This window comes from Gigantopelta aegis, chromosome 12 (genome assembly GCF_016097555.1).
Source record: "Gigantopelta aegis isolate Gae_Host chromosome 12, Gae_host_genome, whole genome shotgun sequence".
Taxonomy (NCBI): domain Eukaryota; kingdom Metazoa; phylum Mollusca; class Gastropoda; order Neomphalida; family Peltospiridae; genus Gigantopelta; species Gigantopelta aegis.
In genome coordinates, this window is record NC_054710.1 from 14,747,020 (window position 1) to 14,770,040 (window position 23,021).

A 23,021-nucleotide genomic window follows, 5' to 3' on the forward strand; every position below is an offset into this window, starting at 1 on the left:
AATGTTAAAAATGCTCGTGCATGATTGTTGCATAAATACCGGTGTGGGACAAAGCAAGGAAGCAGTATCAAAAAGAACATCAGAGAGATGCCGAGACTTACCCAAGCAGAACGTAACAGAGCTATCGGGGGCCTCTCAGCGGCAGATTGCAAGAACCTTCAACTGCAGTCAAGCCGCCATCAGCAACTTGTTGAGCCGTTATCAGCAGACAGGCCAGGCACAAGACCGTGCAAGATCGGGAAGACCAAGGGTCACAACGCCAGCTGAAGACCGCTACATCCAGACAATCCACCTGTCGAACTGATTCGTGACAGCGACGGTACTGGGACACCCCATCAGCAGAGGAACAGTCTTACGACGACTCCGCAGGGCTGGTATCAGAGCTTTCCTCCCCTTTCGTGGAATGGCCTTGACCCCTCTACACCCTCAACGCAGATTACAATGGGCAAGAACTGTATGTCGGTGGCAGCAGCGTGATTGGGAAAGGGTGCTGTTCACGGATGAAAGTTGCTTCAACATGTTCCGAAATGATGGCCGAGTTCGTGTTTATCGACGTAGGGGAGAGTGACTGGCGCTGAACAGCATCCAAGATATGCACCCTTTTGGTGGAGGCGGCGTCATGGTATGGGGCGGTATTTGCGGTCAACGGATAACAAGGCTTCTCATCATCCGTGGAAATCTGGCTGGTCAAAGATACAGGGATGAAGTGTTGCGACCTGTTATAGTGCCATTCTTGCGTCAACAGCCTAGGGGTACCCTTTTGCAGCAGGACAACGCACGACCTCATACAGCCAGACTTGTTCAGGATTATCTCAGCAACGTTAACGTCAACGTATTGCCTTGGCCATCATGTTCTCCAGACATGAATCCTATAGAGCATATCTGGTATCATCTTGATCGACAGCTGAGACAATGAGTACCTCCCCCAGCAAATCGACAGCAGCTTCAACAGGTTTTGTTGGATGTTTGGATCAGAATTCCTGCTGACGTCATCCGGCGACTGACGACATCCATGCGGAGACGTGTTTTGGCGTGTATTGATGTAAGGGGTGGTCACACACGCTACTGAGGACATGTCTTGTCCCATGATTTGACTTTAGAAGCACCTTTTGATGGGACTCTGATTGTGTAATTTTTAATTTTGACCTCATGTCTCTTTCGCTCGACCTTATGGCAAGTGCACTATCGATATGGCAATGTTTTTTTGTAAAGACATTGGAAAATGATTCCTTTCAGGGATCACACCGCCAGTGCACCCTCGAGAAGCTAGTCTGTGGTCTTCATTACTGACATTAAACATCTTTAGAAGCATACCACAGTGTATAATTTTGGAATCATTAATGTCCATTTTTGCTTTCAGGAACTCGCCTGCCTGTGTACCACCTCCATTTGAGATCCGTGTTGGTCGGAGAAGTCTAATGTCACTGGGAATTCCATCCACATCCTTGACCATGTATGACTGTCTATCACAATGGTGTACCACAGCGTTGAACTCTTCTTGACTAAGTCTCATGGTAACTGGTATGTTGTCACCTTCAGGCTTAAGACACTTTGTTTTAGTAACACCTATAGTTCTTTTGAACAGACATTGGTGTCCCTTTTGAAAGGCACCCTCGTTGTGCAGGTTTTCTGTTGGATTTTTCTTTGGCTTCATTGTTAGCACACTGGGTGCGGTATATTCTCTTAGGATAAGGAAAACTGTGAACTTTAGTATCTCTTAGCATGTAGCAGTCTTCAGTGGAATGGAACCTGTGGTGTGTGTTATGTTAATAAATACTAACATGCAGTAAACTGATGGGTGTTCTGTTTTGAATTTGTTTATGATTGTGGTCAGTTCTCTCAGCCATGAGATACTTTAGGCTTCAGTTCACTCCCAGTTTGAAATTGCCCATGTGTCCTGTTTGACAGCTGCCAGTGTGCATACTTCCCTCTCATACTGTCCCAAAATAACCTTTTTCTGGCTCACTTGAAGTTGCCAAATCCAATATTTAAATTAAGTTTTTAATAAAAGTTCATGCATACGACATATTAAAATATGCCAGTACCCAGTATGGTCTTGTAATTTTAATGTGACCATTTCATAAGGTTCTGCTGTCAGTACCCCCCATTATACAACAGCAAACATTTGGAATGTCACTTCCATGTTATAACTTTGGTCAGGTGAACTTGAGGTGTGGAGAAGCTTAATTTTCTATTATTTCAGCCCAGTGTTGTTAACCCCGGGCCAATCTTCATGGCCTCTTGCGTTAATGCATATCAAAAGACATGACCAAATTTGGTGTTTTCCTACTCGGTATGCGTCATAGTATGTCATGTGTCAAAACTGACCAGCTATCCCATTCCAAACCCCCTCTTAAGAGACAACACCGCTATTTCAGCCAATGAGCGACGTGTAGGCGACGAAATTAGTTCCATGAAAAAGAGTACCTCTTTTCTTTATTTTATTATGTTGGTGTCTGAACAGACTTGACAGTATGATTATGGAATATTGGAAGGGTAACATTGCCTCTTGATTTTGGCATATCAAACTGACAGATGCATATCTGCTTAGCTACAGGCAAGACCATTGTTTGCTATGCCTGTGGTACATATATTTAACGAGAGTAGCCTCCCCTCCATTAGCCCATGTGCTTAGGAGAGTGGATAATTGAAATTGCAGGTGGCGAAGTATCAATTTTATTTGCTTAAATCCTGTCACAGAGGCTGTTCTCTTCATGTCAGGTAGTATATAGCACCTACTGTTAATAATTTAGTCAGTGCTTGGCTTTATATTTGTACTGTCACCAATGTATAATCAATAATGGTGAGATACCTTCAGTAAAATAATCATCATATACATCACATCTGTCTTGGTTTTTCTTTATGGACCTACTGAACAAGGTGATAAATTTATTTTGCCTGTTAGTTTATATATATATAAGATATAGATAAGCCAGTTTAGTACAGTATTTTAGCATCCATCATGTGCTCTGGCAACATATGTACATTCACGGGCTGTATCCACATTTATACGTGGAATTTAAATAGAAATGACTGAGTTAAATAACTGAGTGAGAGAAGAAATATAATTATATATAGTTCTAGTTAATATGACCTATGTACACAGAATTTAAGTTTCATTCTTATAACATCATTTACTAATACAAAATGTCCATATACATGTATCAGGTTTAATAAACTTGGGCCTCAACTGTCAACAGAACTGCTGCAACATGGAAATTGTTTTATGTTTTCAGGGGCAATACTAAGCTATTTATGTATATAGATGGATATGCAATAGTTATGCCCACACTTTACGAGGTGTATCGGTGTATATCCCTACAGTTTTGGTCGTGGGGCGCCCAAGGCAAAGTCGAGGATGTTCCCACGACTAAACCTGTTGGTATATTCACGGATACACCGAGTAACTGACTTAACCCCACTTTAGGTCGAGTTAATTATTATATTAGTTCAATGCAAATAAGATCCATAACTAGAAAGTAGTTAATAATCAAACGTCGTGAGCCTCACATTTTGTTCTGAAGTAGTGAACCTGTCTATTTCAGTTGTTCGTTCGCAGGTGCAAATGCATTTTGGTGTAGTTTTATCAGTGTGTGTTAGGGCTGTACTGGTAGCGGAATTTCTTACACACCCGTTGGTGAGAACAACATGCGTTATTTATGATTAACTTATTAACGCACGTACGTGTGTTAACAATTTCGAGACCTACGACTGGCTGCTCCTAGGTGATGACCAGGTCACTAATGCGATATATCCAATGAAAAACAACACGACGGAAATCGCTTACACTGTAACGTACAGTTAACCTGACAATCATGTGTCTGTGACACATAAGACACCTACAAGTGCAAAGGGTTGTAAATATTTTTTAAGTAAAAAAAGATATTAAAATTTACTTAAAACCTGTTTTTCTTTTTTAGGATATGTAAGAAATAGAATAATACATGAGTAGTCATTAGATACCATTTATCTCACAAAGAGTTATTTTAAAATGTATCTAACGAGCAAAAAATATACAGTTTATAAAACAAAAAAAACATTCTCAAGTCTTGAAAACCTTTGTTGTTGGCTTTTTCCAACTCGCCCGATATGATCTCGACAGTCATGTCTCTCTCCGGATTATCACTATCAAAGTCAGGCTAAACAGAAAAGAAAGAAAGGCATGTTTTATTTAACGACGCCACTCAACACATTTTATTTACGGTTATATGGCGTCAGATATATGGTTAAGGACCATGCAGATATTGAGAGAAGAAATCCGCTGTCGGCACTTCATGGGCTACTCTTTCCGATTAGCAGCAAGGGATCTTTTATATGCACCATCCCACAGACAGGGTAGTACATACCACGGCCTTTAATATACCAATCGTGGTGCACTGGCTGGGACGAGAAATAGCCCAATGGGCCCACCTACGGGGATCAGTCCTAGACCGACCGCGCATTCAGGCTCGAACTGATACGGCAAGACACCTTTTCTTTTTCCATCACTACTACAATTTTCTGACGTGATGGATAAGTAAAATAAATCTGTCAAAAAGAAGCCATCTTCACTGACATCACTTCGTTCCGGCATTTTGTAAAATATTCTTTGCACTCTGTGATAATTCCTTTTTTCGTGTCATAGGCTAAAAATAGCCCACTCGATATCTGACAGTTTTTTATCGAGAAGTTTCAGAAAAAAAAACACTTAAAAAACGGGCCGTGGGGTTTTTTAACTTAACTATCGAATATATTAATATAAACATTATTTCCTTCTATACATCTAATAAGATGTGTCTTTACTGGGGCTGTTTAAAAATCATCCCACGTCATTCTAATTCGCATATAACATTTCAAATTAGCTTATAATGTAATTTAATTTATCTCTCAGATAAATCCTTACAGTTTAGTCTGAATTTTGGGAATCATTAATCTACAGTGCCATGGATTTGAATTTTGAAGATGACAATACGCTGTCACGTTACTTCTTTTCAACCTTTCATATGCCAATTATTCGTGAAGACTTACAACAGCTATTTTAATAGATCACTCAGTGGCAACCTCGACAACTTGATTCTACGAATGGATCAAGACAACAGGTTCTTACCAGTATGGATTTTATTTTTGTTACATCCGTGTCTTGTGGGTTGTAGCAATGCCCAATGTTATGGCTGGTCCACTTTCACCGATCCAAGTCCAAAACGACCATGTTGCCATTCCAAAGAATATTGATCAGACACTTCATCATCAAAGCTCATCCGTTGTATAGTTTGTGTATTTTCGTGTACCGACAGAGGAATCTTCCATTAGTGTCTTAGGTATCAGCTGAATAAAATAAGTCAGCTGTCTCATGTATTGAGGTACACGTGTAGCTTCAGGTTAGCATTGGTATCTCCAAAAGCTGACCCCTGCGTGTGCTGTAACCTCGCCGTGGTGCAGGGGTGTAACATTCTCTTTGAGAATGGCCAATACAGCACAAAATTGAAGTTTTGAGTAAAATTCAGTATCCGTAAAATTCTGTGATATTTGTGTTTTTGCACAGTTCTTTACACTGTTTTTGTTTAAGTCTTGAATTTTTATATTGATGTTGATCATCACTTTATTTATTTGCATTACCATAGTTTGACACCCAATAGCCGATGTATTTTTCGTGCTGGGGTGTCGTTAAACATTCATTCATTCATTCATTCTCCAAAAGCTGAAGATGTCATGTATCACATTAAATCTGTATGCTCCAGTGGTGTCGTTAAACAAAAGAAACGTTATTTTTTTCACTCCAAGCATGAACAGAGAACGTTTTTCCTGACAACATTTTTAATGAAAAATGTGTTTGTTTGTTTTGTTTAACGACACCATTAGAGCACATTGATTAATTAATCACTAGCTATTGGATGCCAAACATTTGTTATTTCTGTCACGTAGTCATCAGATGGAACGTGTTACATAACAATTTAATGAATTGTGGAAAAGCCCACTATTTTTGTTTTGTTCATATGATCATATTGTTGAAGAGTACATCTTAATGTTTGTAAAATAAATACTGCTTGGGGTTAAACGATCTACTAATAATTCTATGATGTATGTTGAACTCGACCGCCTCCTATTACGCACTAATAGAGCATTTAACATGATAAAGAACTGGTCTAAGCTTCTGAACACAGATAATCGCATTCTCAAAAATTGTTACTTATATTTGTACGATGTCATTTGTGATGAAAATAAAAATAAAAACAAATGGGCATATCAAATAAAACACGAACTAAATATGTTAAGATTTAGTAATGTATGGTCCCACCAACAGCTAGATACAATGCATTTAACACTCATTAAACAGAGAATAATAGACCAGTCTCAATAAGCCATTAGAACTTAAATCTCAACTTCCACAAAATGCACACATTACTTAACTTATATTATATTTATGCTTTGCAATATTACTTGTCTAAATACATCCCAGAGCGATTTAGAAAAGCTATGACAAGACACCGTCTGTTAAAGGGACATTCGTGAGTTTGCTACAATTTTAAAGATGTTATCGACTAACAGAGGCTTTTTAACGATTGTAATTATATATCAAATATATTTTTGTGCATAAAATATTAGTGGCTGTATATTAAACGTGTTTCTGATCGTTCTAATAGTTGTACTAGGTTAAATTTCATTTTATTTCCTAAAATATATTTGTTTCGTACGTACAAAATTATTTGAAGACAAAATCCAGTTTGGGCTTCTTACAAATATTAAGACAACCAGAAGCATATTGAATATACAGACACTGATATTCTAAACAAGGTAATATATTTAATATGTAAGTTTAATCGTGGAAATATTTTATTAGTCGGAAATATTTTACAATGCAGCAAACTTAGGAATGTCCCTTTAACACACAGTTAAAACTGGCAGATACAATAATACTGACAGAGAGAATAGATTATGTTTCATTTGTGATAAATTTATTTAAAATGAATTTCATTTTGTACTGGTATTTTGTACTGTGGTATTTTATAGTCAGTTACAAAGGTCATATATTAAACCCTACTATTGGAAAAATGCATCTGTTTATAAATTTATTCAACTATGTTCTATTAATAATATTAAGCAGTTACGCAATTTAGGAAATTATCTGTATCAAGCTACCAAGTTAAAAAAACAACATTATGTAGTTATCTTATTTATTTATTTATTTATTATTTATTTATTAAAATTATTATTATTTATTTATTGTTTACTTACTTTCCATTGTATATTTATTTCATTATGTATCACCATTGTTAACCTGTATGTATTTGTGTATTTATATATCTTCTTGATGTAACTTATGAGCTATACAGCTCAAAGTCAATAAAGAATGAATGAATGAATGGCGATCTTATGGACATGTACATTCGTTTTATCATCTTCCCAGTAATGCAGAAACAATAGCAAAATATCCATATCATACCGACTAATCCAATAGGTAACAAAACAATTAGAGAGGCGACATTCACACTAAATTTGTTTATTTTGAGCGAGTTGTGTAAAAGCGCTGAAAACCAAAGCTGAATGTTGTAGTCGTACTATCACTTATTTAAATATAATATTATACGCAAAATCGTTATTAGACATGTAAAATTCATCAACAGACAATAGATACGTTTTTCATATAATTCGACTAATATTCAGTATTTATCAATTCAGTATTTATCCATTCATATAATATTTTTATATACTTACCATTTGTGACACCCAGTAACCGATGTGTATTTTTCTGCTGGGGTGTTGTTAAACATTCATTCATTCATTCATTATCAATTCATATTGACATTAATTCTTAATTCTATTCCAGTGCTCATAGTTAATAATTCAAATAAATTATATTTGCAATCTATTTCTTATGTTATAATTGTATATAATTTGGAATCAACTTAAAATGAGAGTAACCCACTAATACGGTCACCCCGCTCTTAAAGCTGCAGTCCCTGGAATATTTTTTATTATTTAAGCACTTAGAACAGAAAATCCCATTACGTTTGGTGCATTTAAGACGCCGCACTCCGAATTGGTTTCACTACGCTGGCTTTTCCAAGTTAAAAATAAACCCAATATTTTGAAAGTGGAACACTTTTGGCGGGTGCCCACTAGGCTAAAAATAGTACGGTTCGGCTATTGTTGCATTACAAAAACCGATCGGATTCTAACAGTCAATTCCTAGCAGCCTATTACGCTAGCAGCCAATTTCAGCAGACACTCATGTCGACGTTCTAAACATCGGACTCGTACGCCTTTCGATTGTTACCTGTATTTCACACTTTTAAACACACTTTTATGCTAATTTTTATTATTCACTACAACTTAAGAATTTTAGAGTTTTAAAGAGTATCTTTATATAAAAACAACACAAAAACAAAATAACAACCAAGATCATTTTCACAGTCTTATTGTTACTAATATCCGTATAAATACAACTTAACCTTTTTATTAAGCACTTTTATAATATCTGAAGTATCACTTTAAAAATCCTTCTGTACTACGGTAATATAGGATGTCCAAGTACATGTAGTTTCGTATAGACCACACCACAACACACATTATAAAAAGCGTATGAGTCCGGTGTTTAGAACGTCGCCATGCGTGTCTGCTGAAATTGGCTGCTAGCGTAATTGGCTGCTAGGAAGTGGCTGCTAGAATCCGCTCGGTATTACAAAATGGCGAGAATTGTTCTAACTGGCTAGTAAGCATCCCGGTTAAAAAAGGTACACCAATATTTATGTTATACGGAGAACTAGGACGTAGACCGATTAAACTAATTATTCAACAAAGAATGATAAATTTCTGGGCCACAATTGTATCAGGAAAACAAACAAAACTATCTTTTCTATTGCATGCATTTATGTTACAGGACTCATCCGTAAATGGACACAACTACAATTGGATCCAACATATCAAACAATTATTTAAAAACCTAGGTATGACGGATATATGGTTGTCTCGAAGATTTTCAACCAAAAAACAACTTCTTGAATATATCAAATTGAGGCAGCATGACCAGTACCTTCAAACGTGGAACAATAACATTGCATCATCGTCTAGAGGAAAATATTATACAATTTTAAAAAATCAGCTAATTTTTTTAAAATACCTAACCATTATGCCTGAAAGACTATGGATCATTATTCTTAAATTCAGAACATCAAATCATTACCTCCCGATTGAAATAGGACGGTGGAATAATACACCAGTAAAAAATAGGTTATGCACACTTTGTGATTCTAACGATATTGGTGATGAATATCATTATCTATTCACTAAGTCTCGAAAAACACTCCTAAAACAATATTATTATGTGAACCCCAGTACCCTAAAATTTAAAGAGTTAATGACTAGTAATAAAATAGGTGTCCTAAGAAAAGTCAGCAAATTAATTAAAGAAATTAATGATAAATGTAAAAGACCATAGCTATTTGTATCAACATATACCACATCACTCGAGTTAAATATGCTTTATTATTATATCACAGATATCCCTATTTTAATAAATCGAAATATACTAGTACATGACATTGTATAACAAATTATATAATGAACTTCAATTACTCTACTATGCCGAATATTATTGGCTTATTGCATATATGTATTTTTGTTATATCCACTCGTTGTATTTCAGTATTAATGTATTTATATAATTTAACTATTCATATACTATATTATTTATTATTTAATGTTCTCCTGTAAACCCTGTCCTGTCTTATATTATATTATGTAATTATTCATGTTTCCCCATATGCCGTTGCCTAACGGCCTGTGTATAATAAAGTTCTGTTCTGTTCTGACGATATGTGTTAATGACGACAACTCGCGAGTGAATTAAAAGTGCAGTTATGCTTGTATTTGAACTTAGAACTTGATTATATACGATTGAAACCAGACAATGCAGCTTTAAGACCATATTTATTAAGTCCCATGGGTGGTCTTAATAGCGGGATCATATAGATATATACGTGTGTGTGTATATATATATATATATATATATATATATATATATATATATATATATATATATATATATATATATATATATATATATTAGTATTATATTCCTGCATATTTTACTATTGATAATGGGAGTTTTAGTCTCTCGTGACTTCATAAGAAGTGGTCATTACTTTATTTATTATGTATTTTACTGTGTGAGACTTTAATTAAATATTTGTCTGTCTGTCTGTAACCAAAAAAATACAACAAACAGAACTGGAATGGGTTGGAAGCACAGAAACGCTTCGTATTCGAAGTTTGTGGTAGCAACAACTGAAAAAGCCCCAAACTACGATAGGCTATATTTGTAAACACAATTGGGGGAAATCATTACCGAATATGTTACGGAGTTGATGAAAACATGCAAAAGGAAAAGGGTCCCACTGTTTTGGATCTTTCGTTTCCAGTTTTCGTAGCCAAGTAATTTCCGAAGCTTTAACACAATTAAATATATCTAATCATTCTGAGACTTTCCTCATTTTAAAAAAGTAAAGTTTGTTTTATTTAACGACGCCACTAGAGCACATTGATTTTTTATCTTATCATCGGCTATTGGACGTCAAACATATGGTCATTCTGACACTGTTTTTTAGAGGAAACCCGCTGTCGCCACACAGGCTACTATTTTACGACAGGCAGCAAGGGATCTTTTATTTGCGCTTCACACAGGCAATAGCACAAACCATGGCCTTTGTTGAACCAGTTATGGATCACTGGTCGGTCCAAGTTGTTTACACCTACCCAGTGAGCCTTGCGGAGCACTCACTCAGGGTTTGGAGTCGGTATCTGGATTAAAAATCCCATGCCTCGACTGGGATCCGAACCCAGTACCTACCAGCCTGTAGACCGATGGCCTAACCACGACGCCACCGAGGCCGGTTCCTCATTTTAAGGTTTACACAATGTTATCCTATCTGGCTTGTTACTGCATAAAAAGTTAAACACTATTTTGTGTGATTCTTTCGGAAATGTCAATCCCCGTCGGTGGTCCCATTGGGCTATTTCTCTTTCCAGCCAATGCACCATGACTGGTATAAAAAAAAAAACCCGTGGTATATGCTGTCCTGACTGTGGGATGGAGCATATAAAAGATTCCTTGCTACTAATAGGAAAATGTAGCGGGTTTCCTGTCTAAGACTTTATGTCAAAATTACCACATGTTCGATGTCCAACAGCCGATGATTAATAAATCAATGTGCTCTAGTAGTGTCGTTAAACAAAATAAAATTTAACTTTTCTTTCTGAAATTTTTCCGATGGGTGCTAGAAGTAGATGACTAAGCTTAGATATTAACAAGTATTTTATTTTAGCTACTCGTGCAAGTGTCGTTAACAATCTTCTTATCCATACATTTATAATTGTTTTAATTTCAAATAGTTTAGAATTATAATTAAGTTTGGTAATTTCACTTATGTTAGTACTAAAAATAATCCCAAATGCTTTAAACGAAAGATAATTCCCTTTTAGAGTAAAGGAACATTCCTGAGTTTGCTACACTTTTTAAGATGTTATCGACTAACAGAGACTTTTTAACGATTGTAATTACATATCAAATATATTTTGTGCATAAAATATTAGTGGCTGTATATTAAACGTGTTTCTGATCGTTCTAATATTTGTACTACGTTAAATTTCATTTTATTTCCTAAAATAAAAAAATTTCGTACGTACAAAATTATTTGAAGACAAAATCCAGTTTGGGCTTCTTACAAATATTAAGACAACCAGAAACACATTGAATATACAGACACTGATATTCTAAACAAGAAAATATATTGAATATGTAAGTTTAATCGTGGAAATATTTGATTAGTCGGAAATATTTTACAATGCAGCAAACTCAGGAATGTCTCTTTAAGATTTTGTAAATATCGTATTGGACTATTCTCAAGCGAGCCAATAAAAATTACCTCTGATTTGTTTTATCTATGTCATATTGTTCATAAAATGTAAAGCTATGTGAGATCGACAAATTGTTGTGAAATTTAGTAACTTTCGACAGAAGGGGCAAGTAAGAAAAAGTGCTTTCAAACTGAAAAACACAAAGTTTGGTATTGGAGAGCAGTTTCCAAAAGCAGTCCAAGAAGAGAGAAAGTTATTGATGCCAGTGTTCAAAAGAGCGAGAGAATCAACAAGAGCCGCACTAGTTAAAAACAAATTGTATATTGATGGGGAAACTTTACACTGGTGATTCATTGCCTTCGATATATGAATTACCGGAGAAATCTAGTGGTGTTAAGTTTATTTTCTGGAACCTAAACGGTGGGTTTGACAGTAAATGGTGTGACAATTCTTTTAGGAACTTTATTTGTACTTATGTGTTTTTATGTGTTCTGGATTGAAAATGACTTTGTTCTAGACATTGATGGGTTCCATTCATATGTGTATCCAAGGTGTAAATCAAAAACAAAACAGGGCGGAGGTACAATTATTCTGATTAGAAATACGTTATGCACTGTAATTTCGGTAAGTGAAGTATTTTATGATACTATAGTTTGGATAAAAATAGACAAATCTGTTACAACTGATAATGAAGATTTATATTGTGCTTTGGTGTTTTCTCAAAATTTATTGTTTGTAATTTTAATCAGTTTTCGGATAATGCTCCCTTACATATTGTGTTGAATACTAGACAATTTGTTGTGACCCGACCAGCTGGTAGCGAAATCGACACGAATTTAGGTCAGGCACGTGCCGTGTCACGATGGAATGTAGAGTATCGGAATGAATGTAGAGAAGCTCTTAGGATTAATATAGATAAGTTAACTACAAGTTTTGTTTTTGTTGTTGATAATATCATTTCACAGACAGATATGCATAAAAGTGTTTACAAAATTTACAAAAGTATTAAACGATGTCATGTCCCCACTTTTTAATGTGTCAGTTAAGATAAAGTCACGTGATCGAGATGGAAGTAAGGCTAATGGTAAGCATTGTAATGTCCCTTGCCCTCCACGAAGAAGTGATGACAAGCCATGGTTTGACAATTAACTAAAGGACTACTAGTTGGATTATTTATATGCCCTTAGAGTTTTTAATAGAAACAAGTCATTAGAAAATCATCAGCTTTTAAATTACAAAAAAAACGCAAGTATAAGAAGTTAAAACAAATAAGGAAACAAAACTATTTACATACTGAAGGTGATATGTTCGATTTTTAAGAAAAAACTAACCCCATACAATTCTATTCTAGGTTTTCAAAAGGAAGAAAACAAATTAGAAATATTCAATTGCAAACATTTGTGGAACATTTCAAATTGTTGGCATCGGATGATACAAAATGTAATGATAATATATATTCTTTTTGTAAAAATGATATTATGTTTGATGAGCTTGAGAAAAATATTACTATTCAAGAAATAGAAAGGACCATAGATAATCTGAAAAGAAATGAAGCGAACGGTAGTGATGGTATCATTAATGAATATTTTATTGAATGTAAAGATCTTTTAATACCAATATTATTAAAGATATTTAATTGTGTGTTAACAAATAGTTGTTCTACTGCTGTAATTGTGTCAATTGTTTTTTTTAAGTGATATTTTGGACACTTTATAATTATAGAGGAATTAGTTTAGTTAGTTGTTTTGGAAAATTGTTTACATCCATTATTAACCAGAGACTTTTGTCATGGTCTGTAGATAATGACATTATTACAGATGCCCAGTTTGGTTTTCAACCACAATTTGGCACTGTCGATGCTATTTTTGCACTGCATTCAATTATTAGTAAGTCTTTGTCATCAAAGAAGCATCTCTATTGTGCATTTATATATCTTTAAAAAGCCTTTGATACAGTTAATGGATCTAAGTTATGGTTTAAATTGCACAAGATTGGTAAACGTGGAAAAGTGTTGTCAGTTATTCATTCTATGTACCAAAATGTGACAGCTCGTGTCACACTTAATGGTTTCCAGTCAGACTACTTTATTAATCAGTTAGGCTTGATGCAAGGCGAAGTTTTGTCACCGATTTTCTTTTCTCTCTATATTAATGACTTTGAAATGAGTTTTATTCGTGGTAATTGTGCACCACATGATTGTAAGTCACTCAGCCTATTTTTATTAATGTATGCAGACGACCTTGTAAATTTTTCAAAATCTGTTGAGGACTTGCAACTTTAGCTAGACACTTTATTAGACTATTGTACGAAATGGGATTTAAGTGTTAATACTTCAAAAAAATAAATAATGGTTTTTAGAAATGCTGGTAAATTAAAAGAAAAAGAAAATGGATTTATGACGGTAATAGTATACAAATAGTTGACAAGATTACATATTTAGGAATTTTACTATATTATAACAATAAATTCAGTTTTACAGAAAAATTATCATCTGAGCAAGGCCGTAGTATTAAAGCTTTGTATCTTAATCTAGAAACATTGTTATCATTGTTTGATTGTTATATTGGTAGTATTTTATGTTATGCATCGGACGTATGGGGTTCACATAAGGGTGAAAATATTGAACGTATTCATCTAGATTTTTGTAAGAAATTATTAGGTATTAAGGAATCTACTTGTAATATAATGGTATATGCAGAGCTTGACCGATGTCCATTGAGGTGTATTCGAATATATAACATGATTAAATATTGGTGTAAATTATTAGTCACCCCAAACTGTATCTTAAAAAAGTGTTATGAGTCTTTATATAACAGGGTAGAAAATTATAACGAGAAAAATTGGGCTATCATGTTAAAAAGGAAATTATTGATTTTGGTTTTAGTGAATTTTGGGTTAAACAAGAATTACGTTCATTGTACTTACCTGTAATCAAGGAAAGAATTTTAGATCAAGTCTCGCAATATATCAGGAGTTAAGTTAATATTTCACCAAAGTGTACTTTATACAAATATTTCACAGATACATGTAATCTCCAGTTTTACTTATGTAAGTCAATTCCAATAATGTATAGAAAGTATTTATCAAAATTTAGACTACCTTCTCACATGTTAGCAATTGAAACTGATAGATACTATCACATTGTAAGACAGAACAGATTATGTTTATATTGTTTAAATGCTGTAGAAGACGAATTTTATTATATTTTAAAATGTCCTTTATATTATAATTTAAGAACACAATATATAAAACCCTATTATTGGAAGAAGCCTTCATCTTTTAAATTGGTGAAGTTGTACAATATAGAAAATAAGAAACAATTATGTAACTTTGGGAAAATTGTCTACAAGGCAAATATATTAAGAAAATAAGATATATAAGGTGGCCTGACTCGAGACTTGAAAATGGGCAGAATTTTGAAAATAGCAATTAATAAGAAAAAACGTTACAAGCCAAAAACAAAAAGAATTGACTGCTCCGCCGAATATTTATATAATTTGGAGCATTTTAGAAACACAGTCCAAAAATAAATAAGAGAAAGAAGAGAGGATCGGCCTATTTAATAATTTTTTCTTTTTTTTAAAGTAATTTCGACATTTTTAACGAAGGTCGAAAAGTTTAAAGTCCGATCTATATGTCCAAGTGAGTGGCCTCGTTAAGGTCATTAGGTTGCACCGCTTGTAGAGAAAACCCCTAGATTGACAGTCATTAGACGTTGAAGGTGTAGTGCTGTGCTGAAATACAGATCTTGAGAAGCCGTATCCGTCTGAACGAGAGAGAGAGAGAGAGAGAGAGAGAGAGAGAGAGAGAGAGAGAGAGAGAGAGAGAGAGAGAGAGAGTGTGTGTGTGTGTGTGTGTGTGTTTGTATCAGACTAGGGTATAGTCCAGTCGTCATGGGTTGGTATAGTGGTGATCAAATGTATGTTCAGGAGACTGAGAACTCGCGGACGCTAACAGTCACTCAATTAGTGCGTGGCTGTGTGACGTATAGCGAATCGATCGCAAGCATCCACGAACACTTGGCATCCTGAACACACATCTGATAGGACCAAACAGCCTAATAGCAAAGAAGTGTGTTAGCATTGGTCAATGTGGGCGTGTCTAAACATATGTAAACTGACTTACAGTGGGCGTGTCTAAACATCTGTAAACTGACTTATAGTGGAGTAAAAAAAAACATTAAACAAATTCTAGAAGCGATACAGTCTTGATTGTGAACTGAGGTAAGTTTGTCCTTTGATTCTCTTTCGCGTTTTCTTAGGAACCGTATAAGAAACGTACTGATTATTTATTTTAGTAATCAGAGGTCGAAATACTGCCACACCGACCTTTTTTTGCCGGTCAATATAGCCACAGGCTTTTACCTGTTTTACCTGTTGTCCCGTCGGACCCTGTGGCGTAGCTAGGGGAGGGGAGTACGGGGTCCATGCTCCCCAATCAAACTTATCTTGGCAGGTCTGCATGTCGCGGGCGATTCGGTGCTATAGGTTCGAGTAACGGCATTGGGCAATTTGTGAGGCCAGAAAGGATTTAATTATCCCCTGCGCCAGTGCGTTAATATATATATGTAATAGTCAACCTCGACACACATACAATATATAAATGTTTATACATGTGTACATACATACATACTATTGGAACTCAAATTAACTGAACTCTTGACAGGTCACTCACGATGTTGTGAACCTGTCAACAAACGAGTGTGTTCAATCGTTTTGCACATGCCTACAACAACTCAACACGTGTTGCGTACATGTAATACTGTTATGGTAGACATGTTATTGGTCGCAAATGTCATTTTGGAAACATGTGGTGTTATTATTCCAGGGGTCGCGTTAACATGCGTCCATGCGTCCAGGTACTTATGGAAAGCAGACTTGGACGCCTGCTTATCACCACAAGTAATAAAACCGTCCCATTTTGTTTTAAAAGACGCATTCCAGACGCATGTTTATTCCATTATTTCATGATCACCACGTCCTAAGTGATCTGGAAGCATGGAATCAGTTAGCCAAGTCAAACAATCCGTCACTCCTAACCCAGCCATGATCTCCACTATCGTTTTCACTACAAAACCTATTATAAAAAATGAGTGAAAATCACATTCTTCTCCTGATCGTCTGGTGGAATTGTGGGAATGATAAGACGAGTCTATATTTTGAATGCTATACAGGACGCTTCGGTTGATTACGGTATATTCTCTCAGGCTGATACGCCATCGGAAATCATCGTATGGCCAATGTACATTACAGTCAATGGTGTTTCCGTAAGCAGAACATGGGCTACGTTACTAACACTGGAGCTGTGTTAACAGTCGATGTGTACCTTACTATAGTGGAAAGATGAAATGTCACAACAAATCAATAATTGCATCCACTATATAAGCAAACTACACCAATATATCACTATGCATCTGAACACTGATATAGTTTAGGTATTGTGTGGATTTGTTTAATTATTTATTTAAACCATTAACACGACTATCGAAATTAAATCTACAAAATGACGTCATTATGACGTAGATTGGCCACATTATGTCTGGCAATCGGCAATCGGAAATCGTCGTAACTTCTCTCGAAACAGGTATTTTGCTTTATATTGAGCCCCCCCCCCCCCCCCCCCCCCCGCAACTATTTTTTTCTCTTTTTTTTGCATCTTCCTACGCCACTGCAGTTTATTAACTTGTTTGAATATTCCTACAAGGAGAGAGATTTTCCCTTACAAACAAAACAATTTACATTAGATATGCATCACTAAACCTATCTTATATATACACGGAGCCGGATCCGGATACGGATACGGCAAAAATTGCTAACCATTGTTTTCAAAATAGGTGTTCACATATGTCCGGATACGGATACGAATACGGTATCCGGATACGGACACGATTATTATGCCAACATGCACGCAGGAAGTTGAAAAGTCTAAGCAGTTTGATATACTAGTGTATCAGAAACCAGTGTTATCATAGCAGTTAAATATGTATACCCCGTTGTAATACCGTTTTTAATTGCAACACGTCTGACATTGTTGCCATTGCTATGGAGATTAACAATTTTAATTGATATGTAAACTGTTATAATTATCAGAAGAAATACATTTCTCTTTTATACTATACAACTTGTTGTGTCTTGTCTTTCCGCCAGAATGCCTTTCCGCCTTGTGGAAAGATGGTTTTAATTACATTATATGTTTTTGTCATTTTATTTAAAAAGAAATGTTTTTACCGGGAATCTGACACTACTTGCAAACAAAAGACCAACAGTAATTCTTTCTTTTTATGTTTTTCCCCCACAATTTTGTTTAATTAATAAGTATATATATATATATATATATATATATATATATTATATATATATATATATATATCAGGCGCAAAACGCGATATAAACCATTTTCTTTCTCTTTTTTGAGTTTAAGCCGTTATTGTATGTCAGTAAGGGTTAATCGTAGGCCCGCTGATTTGCCGCAAAACGCGATTGATCCTTATGAAATTGTATTGGGTAAATTACGTTTTTTTATTTTTTTTATCAAAACGCGATATACGCCAATTAAAAAAAAATCACTTTTACTGAAAATGAGAAAATGGACATATCACATTTTGCGCCTAAACTGTTCATTATATATATATATATATATATATATATATATATATATATATATATATATTCTTCCTAATAAGAATTTACAATTGCCAAAATTGTAAGGTATATTAGCTGTCGGGAATGGTTATATGTAATAGTGAATTAATTGGGCAAACATTACAACCAGTAGTTCAGTATTACAGTAGGTTTTATTAACACCAAAGATCTTCAAAGACGATCGGGGTCAGAAGTGAAATTTGAAAGTTGACGGTTTTTTATCAGTAGTGGGTGATACCGGCACGATGTGTCAGACATTCATTCAGTCGACGAGGCATACTGCGTATGAGTCTCCCAATGACCATTTGAGGGAGTCTGTTCCATTCCTCTTGCAGCGCCTGACCAAGTTCCGCTAACGTGGTTGGCGGTCTTTGACATTGACGCACACGTCTCCCTATCATGTCCCAAATGGGGGAAAGGTCTGGGCTTATTGCTGGTCATGGCATTCGATAGATGTTCTGCTGCTGGAGGTGAGCATTGACTATTCGTGCACGGTGAGCACGGGCATTGTCGTCCTGAAAAGCAAAACGTCGACCCATACGCCTAGCAAACGGGACGACAAAGGGTGACAGTATGTTGCCCCGGTAGTACTGCCCAGTAACCCTTCCTTGCACAATATGGAGGAGGGTGTCTTTCAGTCAGTGATACCACCCCACACCATTACCGATCCACCGCCAAATCTGTCATGAAATCGCATTGTGACGTTGGCGTGCCGTTCATTTCGTCGTCGCCAGACCCGACCACACCTGTCACAGAAGTCCAAAGTGAATAGGGACTCATCTGAAAACATGACACGTGACCATCGATGAATACACCCCTACACCATTCACGTTTCTGGGCAATGTGACGACGATTTGTCAAGGTAGGCACAACCCAGGGTCGTCGAGCATGAAGATGGGCTGCATGAAGATGATTTCTAATCGTATGACCCGTAACTCGGGACACCAGTAGCCTGATGAAGGTTTGGAACAATTCGGTTTGCCGTTTGAGCTCGATTTCTTAGAGCCTGGTTACGGATGAATCGATCCTGTACTCCTGTGGTTGCCCTGGGTGATCGTCAATATTTTGGGTTTGTTGGTACCTGTTCCATAGTCTGCTAATCACTGACTAAACATTGAAGGTGTTGGCCACTCCATGCTGACTTCTGCCCGTTTGCAGCATGCAAATAGCCCGTAGACGCTCATCGCGTTGCATTTGGCGCATCGCAAATTCATAACAATAAAAATGACTAAAAACAAAACAATAGCAACTGTATGATCAACAGAATGAAAAAGATTGCCAGACATAATGTTCCACAGTGATTAATCTAACTTCCTGGAAATTGTCAAAATCGATAATGACACCCCCACGTACGTGTACCGGGCAACTGCGTGATGCACGTGCAAACTATGGAATGTGTTTCGGTGTGTTGATAAACAGACCTGAACGTTCTTTACTAGGATGTCTCTGGTCAAAATGTATGTTCGGTCTAATAGTTGATATTAACATTAATATTTCAGGTTCCCCTACTTTTTCTTGAAGAATATATAGATAGATAGATAGATAGATAGATAGATATAGATATAGATACTGCACCACACTACAACAAAGCACTTAATGTCAGCAACTATACTGTAAATCGATTTCAAACCCAAAATAGATAAAACCGCGACCTCGAAGAAAAAAACCGCTCATATTATACATAAAATATTATGGTTTAACACACACATCCCCCCCCCCCCCCCCCATACAGCAAAAATGTAAAAAGTCGGAAAAATCTTCATCGAACTAATAAAAAAAAAAAACTTCCCAAAAGACCATAAATACCCCAAAATCTTTAACAGTAATCAGAGGCGGCAGAGTGTAAAAAAAAAAAAAATAGTGGTAGGCTCGTGGTTGCCAGACTCTCCTTTTAAATTACTTGTAAGGACATTTTCACAGATATAACAAATATAACACACACACACACAAACACACACACAGAAGTGGTACGGTCATGCCCTACCTCTTTGAAAAGTAGTGCGTCCATGGCCGTACCGGCCATACCGTCTGCGCCGCCCCTGGTAATACAGTAAAAGTGAGCTACAGCTGCATGAAAATCCATGTATTGCAATGCATTAGAAGCCTATATATGTGCAAACTATGTCATGATTCAAAAGTCCCATAACTGCATTATGTGTTACAATAATTTGGCGGTATTCATATGATAATGAAACAGATTATCTGGATACCGCAAACAAATGTATGCTTATTTTCCCCCTTAAATGGTGATTTTCTCATTAAATTACATTATGTATGGTATCTTAGTGATGCAGAAGGTTTGCAATAACACTTTCTAACTCCTTGCTATTGGTTTTCTGCTATTTGTGATACATATATAGAGTCTAACTCAAACATTGAGGGAAAAGTCGAGAATCAGTGCAAAAATGGCCGCCATTTTGTTTTTAGTAAATTAGGTCATTTCCGGTGGTCCGATTTGGTCCTATTTTGGATATGTTATGTAGGGATAACCCAAGAATAAGATAAAATCAAAAAAACCTTCTGTTGCAATTTGACCTAGGTTCGCCTATTTTTCAGGTTATCTTTACTGGACTACAGTCATTAAAAGTCATAACGCAAAAATAATACAACAGACAAGTGACCCGGAAACAAACAAAATACAGTGTAACTGCAGAAAAATAGAAGAATGCTCACTGAACGGAAAATGCCTATCAAACAGTATGATATATGAAGCAACCGTCAACACAATAAACACAAATAAGAAATACATTGGACTAACAGGAGGTAACTTCTAGGAAAGATACAGAAACCACAAGAAATGCTTCCAAAATGAAAAGTATGGAACAGAAACTAAAGCAAAAGAAAACAGAACATACTGTGACCTGGAAGATACTCAAGACCTCAAATACTACTATGCGGGCTTCAGGGCAGTGTAAATTGTGCATGGACGAAAAATTAGCTTTAATAAACTATAAAATTTTGAATAAGAGAAATGAAATTTTAGGTACATGTAGACACACTCTGAAAAAGAACAATTATCGAGACCAAAAATAGACAGCGTCGTAACGTGATCATATAGTGACGTCATATATTAGTTACGGATATATTCTCCTGAAGATCGCCGTTTAGCGTGAAACATGAAGTAGTGATAATCACCTAATGTGTGTGTGTGTGTGGAAAGAGAGAGAGAGAGAGAGAGAGAGAGAGAGAGAGAGAGAGAGAGAGAGAGAGAGAGAGAGAGAGAGAGAGAGAATAATAAACGAGTTATCAGTTATTATCAAATTTATGTCCCGAGTGAAACAATTTTCAGTCGTCACGAGCTTTAGCGAGTGACAAATGAAAATTATTTCGCGAGGGACATATTCTATTTATTACCTCAGCTATTTTTTCTCTAAAAGCCTTTATTTTTTACTCTCATGCACGAAGGCCAACCTGGTATAGAAACGATATAAACCACTTTACGCACTCTTCTGAGAATTGCTATAACTTTGTAATTTAAAAACGTTGATAGATAATTTTCAAAAACAAAAGTTACTTTTATTCTGCTGCATTAAAATGACATTTTGTTATAAATTTAACATCAAAAACAGAGAGCCGTAAACGCAAACTCTTTAAACTACATGACGTCATTTTGTGTGCTTGCCAAATCGTGATGACGTCATATTTAGTACCGATAAGGTCATTGGTTTGTAAGCCTCAAATTGTCCAATAGTATTACTCGTTAGACCAATGCAGAATATTTCTCACTGAGAAAATATGGAAAATATTTTCCCTTTTATGAGTGACCGCTGGGGTAATAAATACACTCACTCACACACACGCACGCACGCACACATATGCATATACACGGAGGATTTATCGCATAAATAGCACAAGCAGTAATCTGGAAACGAAAATGAAGGGGAAAACATAAGAACAAATTTGTTTACTAATTGTTTCTAGACGCACATGGCGATCATCAGTTATGAAGAGACAACTACAGTTGTTACTCTCATCCTACAGCTACGCTCATCATTGCAGTTACATGCATCCCTTTTGTTATACCGGCCTCGTTATACTGGTGGCGTCGTGGTTAGGCCATCGGTCTACAGGCTGGTAGGTACTGGATTCGGATCCCAGTCGAGGCATGGGATTTTTAATCCAGATACCGACTCCAAACCCTGAGCAAGGCTCAATGGGTAGGTGTAAACCACTTGCACCGACCAGTGATCCATAACTCGTTTAATAAAGGCCATGGTTTGTGCTATCCTGCCTGTGGGAAGCGCAAATAAAAGATCCCTTGCTGCTAATCGGAAAGAGTAGCCCATGAAGTGGCGACAGCGGGTTTCCTCTCTTAATATCTGTGTGGTCGTTAACCATATGTCTGACGCCATATAACCGTAAATAAAATGTGTTAAGTTCGTCGTTAAATAAATAAATAATAAATAAATCATTTCCTTCCTTTCTCATCTTACAGTTATGCTCATCATTAGGCCTACAGTTACTCGCATCCCTTTTGTTAGATACCCACATTCCGTGAGAAGCTGACTAGACAGTTACCTACATCATGCCCTATGAGATTTCATTGTC

At 36.0% G+C, this 23,021-nt stretch overlaps 1 long non-coding RNA gene across 1 annotated transcript; it reads right to left on the reverse strand.

The window, feature by feature from the left end:
- Nucleotides 1-4,035: 4,035 nt before the first annotated feature.
- On the reverse strand, nucleotides 4,036-21,465 carry LOC121386974. The gene is made up of 3 exons (XR_005959752.1): nucleotides 21,329-21,465; nucleotides 5,087-5,304; nucleotides 4,036-4,139 (listed from the first exon to the last, which is right to left on the reverse strand). It is a non-coding gene; the product is annotated as an uncharacterized LOC121386974 (long non-coding RNA).
- Nucleotides 21,466-23,021: the final 1,556 nt, after the last annotated feature.